Raw genomic sequence first — 7465 nt, 5'->3', positions numbered from 1 at the left:
GGCGACCTAGTGTTGAAGTGGGATAGACCCCACGAAGAAAAGGAGAAGCACAAAAAGTTATAGCCTTTGTGTATTGGTCCATTTTTTGTTGATGAAAATCTCAACCACCATTCTTTTAAGATGAAATCATTAGATGGGAGGATTGATCCCCTTCTCATAAATGGTTGAGATTTAAAGCATTAATTTCAATAGAATATACAAGTTGCACTTCTGTGTTTGTTTTTTGTCTATTATGTAAGTCGTGTCTTGTCGCATCTTGTTGGTCAGCTAGTGTACATAAATAACACCCTTTTGTAAAGGGCATGGCTCAAAAGGATTTTTAGTGTAATAAAGAGGAGTGTGACAACCACAATTCTTGAATTTATGTTGTTCTCCTTCTTTGTTTGGGAAAATTCCATAAGTTGAGGTAAGTCGAGACAAAAAATACAATTCGTCCAATATGAGAACCTTAAGAAAACCTATCAGATCCATGCCTATGCTAATATCTAAACTGATCAACTTGATGTAAATATACTTTTGTGTTAACACTTTTCCAATATAGTAGAGAAGGGATAAGGGGGAAATCTAAAGCGAGCAAAGTTACCAATATCAGAGGTCTTAAAAATAATTCTTTGAAGGGGTAACCTCCTCTCCTCTTAATAAGTAGGGATCCCTCTTCCACCTATTTGAAAATAATAAGTGCCAATGCATAGTTCTATTAATATAAATAAATAAAGTGTTAAAGAAGAGATAGGCTTCCTACACAAGGAGTTGAAATAAGCGACTTTACTCGAGTACTATCCAGGATAGCTAGAAGAGAAGCAACGTTTGTGCTCTTGAAGTGAATATATCGGGGTACTTTCAAGGTTTGCTAGAAGCAAAGAAACAATAGAGATGAAAACTCATACCCTAAATATCATAAATTCACTGCGCACATTACCCTTTCTTGTATTGAAATAATTGTGATATGGTGTATCTTTTGTCTATCTTTCAACCAAGTTGAGAAAAGTGAGATGCTATGTGTAAAAATAGGTTGAAAAGGGGACATCAACGCAATCAATATTTCCTGAAGGTATGAACGTTAAACGAAATGTATTCTTAGACAAAGAAGCTGAAGTCTGCCCAATGTGCCTCCAAGTGGTGTTGCTACTACAACACCCTCCAAAATTTCCCTAACTTTGAATTTTGGAGCTTACTATCATTGTCGAATCTAGAGTTTCCTTGATCAACAAATATTGTTTCATGTTATTCTATGTGTTTCAAGAACATTTGAATGGTCTTAAGCATCATCGCATTCACAAAAACCTTTTTTAGGTAATTTTGTGGTCATAACACCTTTTTTGTCGCAAAATGACACTTCTGGGGTGCAGTCGAACACACTACACTCGTTGCATTGGGGAAAATGTGTATAAAAGGGTGTTTTGACTTATATTTATTATTCATTATTTTTTCTAATTTCTCTTTATGAGTTGGTATGTGTCGCATGTGGTTCAATGTCTAAAATTATCTTGTTCGCCCCTCATATCATATTATAGATTTAGACAAATCCTTGGTTTCAAAGGGAACTCATTCAGGATAAGAGTGCACGAGTGCAATCTGAAACCTTGATGTAAAAACCTTTGTTGTTTGGAAGTGCACCATGTACCCTTTAAGGGCACAAAGCACACTACTTAACCCTCTTCCCCCTTCCTTACTCCGAACCACACCCTCCTCAGACCAAGTCTTCCTTGAGCACACTCCTTCAACTCAAAGAAGTGCACCCTACTTGAGTGCATAGGTGCACCTTAAAGGCCTTAAGCTTCACCGTTCAACCTTCCTTGATGCACCATGTACCCTCTTGGACCCTTTGAGTGCATGAGCACACTCTGAAGGCACAAAGAATTAACCTTCAGCCTTCAGGAGTGCACCCTGTGCCCTCTTAGGCTTCTTGAGCGCATGAGCACACTGTGAAGGCCTGAAGCCTTCATCCTTCAGCCTTCAAGAGTGTGCCCGACACCCTCCATTACTCCTTTGAGTTCAAAATGCACTTGGGAAGCCCAAATATTTCCCCTTCATCCTTCAAACTTGTGCCATGCACCCTTCCTTGACTGTCTTCTTTCTTTGAGCGCATGAGAACTTGCGGAAGCCTCAAAGTCTTCCCTCTTCATCTCTTCAGCCTTTCAAAGTGCCCCCATGCACCCTGAAACCCCTTTTCCTGCTCTCGAGTACACCTAATAGGCTTGAACAAAAAATATGCATGAAACATAGTACAATAGGATATTTTTAGGTTGATGGTTTCTTGTCATGAATGATTTGTAAATATGGACATTTTAGAAACATCGTGGCAAGCACATATGACAAATATCGAGCAAGGAGAACAAAAAAAGGAAGCTTGGAAAGAATGGAGAAACACCCCGAGGAAATCAATGATTAAAGTTTCATGAAGGATGAAGATATAGTTTGCAACCATGTCACCATTGGATAAATTAGATGTCATCAGTCACTATTAATCCCAATAATCCTAGATAGCGACATATCAAGTTTCATCATATGATGATGTGGAAGTCATAATGTATTGTTGTAACCATTGTAAAAGGTAAATAATTGGAAGACCAAGAGTCATCGAACTCCAAAAGACATCTAATACCAAAAGGCATATGTAATTCCAAAAGTTATTTGGAATTCTAAAGGTTGTAGAAGTCCAGAGGTTACTAGAACTTAGAAAGTTGAGATTCATGAAGATGTGAAAGGTCATTCCTCAAGTCCTAAATAGATCCTCACTTCTCATGTAAAGGAATTTTAACCTTGGCTTCTCCCACAAGGCATTAGAGAGACAAAGTTAGTACTTTTGGGAGAAAGTAGTGGCTCTAACACTCCACTTTTGGATATAGTGGTGTTCATTGTATTTATGTATCTTGGGAATTTTGCTTAATATCAAAGCCTTTAAGGCCAGTACATTTTCACCCATGGAAGAAGCCAAGAGTTCACCTAACATGTGTCTAAAGTGGTGATAGAATGCACGGAAACAACCTTTCAGGGGCTGATGACCACACATTCATTCAGACTGGTGAGTGAGAAGCCCCTAGAGAGAGTTGGAGGGTTTGGTATGAAAAAAAGACGAGTGCTATTACTCTACACGCACGCACATGGCGCGTTAAAAGAGATGAACAAATTTAAGCTGAGCTAACAGCCAATCAACATAAAGACATTCACTTCATTCACTTCCGCCCTTTCTCCGCTTCTCTGGTTCGCTCAGCTTCCACTCATTCTTTCTTTGTTCGCTCAGCTTCCGCTCAGTTCCACTCCGCTCAATGAAAGCACACATAGAGGCTATTAACAGAAGCAATCTATTGGTTCACAAACAAACAAGAAGCCATTCATTAACTTCCTGCACGAATCCGTTCACTCACACTGCATGAAGCCGTTCACAGCACAAAGAAAGCCGTTCACAAAAGCCATTCACTGAAGCCGTTGTTAAGCCGTTCTCTATTCTCTTTTTCCTGGTGTTATGTTTCTCTCTTTCTTTCAATGTTTCTAAGACTATTCTGTGAATGTTTATAGTTCATGTTTGCTTTCATCAGTACTAGAGTAATTGAACTATTTTTCGTGACTTTAATGCTTCTTGTTGAAAATGTGTTGTTATGCTTATAATGATCATCACATCCTTGTGAACTATTTCACTTGATGTTAGACAAGCCTTTCTCATCTACGTGTGTCTCCATTAGGGTAGTAATATTACTTCTCTCTTAGAGCCTCACTTTATTTCCCTCTAGCGGTAAGAGAATCTTGATACATCTACAATTGAACATTCACAAGACACACCTGCTTTCTCATTGAAAGGCACATTTGTGGTTTCTCTCTTGCTGATAGTTAAAGCCAAGACATATCTTTAAGTAAATGGCAGCCAGGTCATATTTCGAATGTAACTCCTACACCAAATGGTGTGAGGTCTAGTTGGGACCTTGTATTAGGGATATACCCTGTATGTTGGCAATTTCCAGTGTCACTAATAGTCTCTAAACCCCTTCATTCTAAAATTAAAGGGAAGTGAATGATAATCTATATTTTTAGAAATATCTAACACAATTTGCCAATGATATGAGTTATTTCATGGAAGGATATAAGGAGAAGCCAATATGTTTTGTGATAAGGAGTGTTCTATAAGATATATATCTATTCTTGCAACAAAATGGATCAGACTTAATCTCTTATTACTCTATGTAAACTTGTTGGATGAGGGCTTAATATCCAAAAAAAATAAAAAAATTGAATGAGATATTCCATATTTTTATGAAATTGTTCTCTAACTAGATATCCCCCACTTTTTCTCCCATTGATGCAAATTTGTATTAAATCCCCATCCAAAAATAAAATTTAAACCAAATTGAATATTTATTAGATCCAATAAGGAATCCCAATAGTCTCTTTTCTCCCGGAAATGAACTGGCACACACACATGCCCACACACACACACACACATAGACAATAGAGCATACCTGATTTGAGGGGACATGAAGAAACCAAGTCACAAACCAGTGAGGCGATGGCCATTTATTCAATAGCTTGAGCACAGACTAGGCTCATAAGGTGCATAACCCTCCTAAATCACCTTGAGAAGTTATTTTGAGAATTCCAAACCATGTCATATCTTGTGTTGTCTTCGAAAGGTCTCTTGAACCCTTATTTTTGTCCTTGAATAGATATGATGTAATCTATAAGATAAGAAGCCCTCTACCACAAGTGGGGGAAACAAGGCTGTTATATTTTTGGAGAGACTATGTATCTGCAATCATTTTTCTGATATTAATGCAAACTCTATGGTTCGTGGCTTCATAATAATTTGTTGACTTAACTTGTGAGACATGCATTACCAACTCCCTGCTAGGGAGGAAGGGCGTTCCTCTTTAGTAGGGATTGTTGTGATAATAAGGTAGCTTGTATCACTATGTTTAATTTCCTCTCAGTTGTGATTGCACAAATTGATGAAGTGATGATTGTAGTGAGTTTCTTGATTGAGTGAGGTTTTGGTTGAATGATTCCTGTAATTCTTTCCAAGATTGTTGTTTTCCTTTTCTCCAAGAGTGATCTTGAGTAATTTTCTTTTGCAAGTGTGTTTTCATTTCAAAACTATTTGCAAAGTGATTTTAATGTTGAAGTGTGACAATGATGATTTTAATATGTTGAACCTTGAGTAGTTACAATGACTTGATTTTGATTGTGTGTCATTTTTACAGAGAGTTTGACATTAGGTAGCATGATTTAACATTACTACCTCCATATACTTTGCATGATAATCATAAAATAAAAAGACCTACTCTCGTTGATAATTTATGTATGAGTGTAATTAATTGATCTTAATCAAAAGACAATTAATTTTCCCAACACTTCCTTTAATAATTTTTGGATACATGGTTAATTTGGTTCATAGTTCCTTATCCTTTTCCACATTTTCCATTCTTATTTCCCAACTTGTCTTCCTTCCCACCTTTCTATAAAGCAAATCTTTATGTTTTTCCTTCTCTTCGTATTTCTCATCTGCAGAGCTAGAAAGGGTAGGACCTATCTTAATGTTCCTAGGACAGTGATATTCTTCCTCATCTAAGAAAGACTCTTCCATGGGCTTCACAAGGGCAAGAAAGTTTTCTAGTGGCCATATATTTCCACCCTTTGACTTTGAATTTGACTCGGAAACAAGTTTAAGATATTTTCTTCATAGGTATTTTTCGTTCCTCATTGATTAGATTCAAAACTTCATAGTTATTGCTACTATCTTTCTTCCCATTTGTCTCGCTAGTTCCTTCTCCATTCATTGGACCAATGTTTTTTGGAGAGGGTGATCCTTTCCCTTCAATTCCATTTGGCTTAGGTTGCCTTAGCTATTTGTTAGTTTTCTTTTTTAAGCCTCTTATTCTTTTTGGTCGCTACTATTGATCTCCCTCTGCCATTTGTTTTTGTTTTTCCTCCTCTTTCTTTTTACAACTTCTCATGAAGTGGCCATATTCATGGAAAAATTTGCATTTGAATAGAAAATGACCATAGTCCACCTCTTGGATGTGAGATCAGTTGTCAAGATTCAAATTGATATCCATTAGAAGCCCTTATCCAGATCCACTTCCAAACATATCCTTGCATAGGAAAACAAACCCTCTTATAGTTTGGCATGATCAATGTACTTACCCATGGCATTACTGATACTTCTAAATGTTACTCATTCTAGTAATGAAGGGGGAGAAATGGGAGCTTCATCTATATTGGAACAATATATGGCACATCACTTTCAGGATTGAAATTGGGACTCCAATGATCCAAATACAACCCCTGGGACCGCCATAAAATAAGGCCCACTTTTAAAGATAAAGTCCCAATCTACCTTATTTTCAAAGAAGAAGGTGAAAAAATTACCACTCCCACAGAAAGAAGCAGATACAATGTCCTTGATTAATTACTTCTTTTCTTTTCCACCCACATCTTTAAAGAGCTCTGGGAAGGTGAAATCCCCATGAACTAGTTGACAAGACATGGCTTAACCAATTGCAGAGCCCAAAATCTCAATTAGGGGGCACAAATCCCCTCCTTGGAGATTTCCTTGAGCTTCTTTACAAAGCAAGAGGGCTTTGCCTTTTGATACCTTGACCTATTAACACCAAATTGTTGAATGTTTCAATGTCCTAAGATAGCTGGTGGAATGTTGTTATAGGCTTGTTTGAGTTGGTTTCCATCAACCTGCCAAAAGTATAGTAGACACATTAAAAATTCTAAAAAATTTCACAATGTTTCAAAATGTGTGGATTATGAAGTAATAAAACCATATTTTATATTATCAATAAAATATTATTGATAAAATGTCTTAATTTCTTTTATCACAAATTTGTTGACGCTAATTGTTTTTATTTAATTTAAATCTCTTATTAATCACGAATGTAACTACTAAAATATCATTTTTACACCAATAACTATTAAATAAAGTATAAACGAAAATACAAAAATAAACTACATTTACATTTAAATTGGTTACTAACATACCCAATGTAAAATGTCTTTATATTGGTGCTAAGGATAAATAGAAAGGGAAGATGTGTTTGCACTTTATATAGGTTGTGTCACTTCAAGTGCACTCTGTGTAGGAAAATGTGTTGTTCCCATGTAACCATGTCGTGCATCTTTAAGCAACTTTTACTATACACTTATGATGTTTAGACCAAATATTCTCATTATCCAATACTGTTACACAAAAATATCGTCACCATGATTATTTGCAGTTAGTATGGGTCTATCATCACTTGTACTATCCTCCTAAGCAAGTCTCAGACCTCAGCTCTTCAAGTCAAGCTTTGAAAATGGGAGAAAGACATTAAAAATCAATAAAACTCTGGTTCCGCACTTTCTCTCACTGTCACCTGCGGTCCCACACCTTCTGTGTACAAAAACTGCGGACCTACCCGCTCTGTCCCTAAAGGTGTGGGTGCGGACCCCTGTGAAAGTCAAAAGGCGCAAGTTTTATCTTAAA

Source organism: Pinus tabuliformis, chromosome 6 (assembly GCF_031772625.1).
Source record: "Pinus tabuliformis cultivar Carrire ecotype Pingquan chromosome 6, CPIR1, whole genome shotgun sequence".
Taxonomy (NCBI): Eukaryota; Viridiplantae; Streptophyta; class Pinopsida; order Pinales; family Pinaceae; genus Pinus; species Pinus tabuliformis.
Note: the sequence above shows the minus strand (reverse complement) of the source record.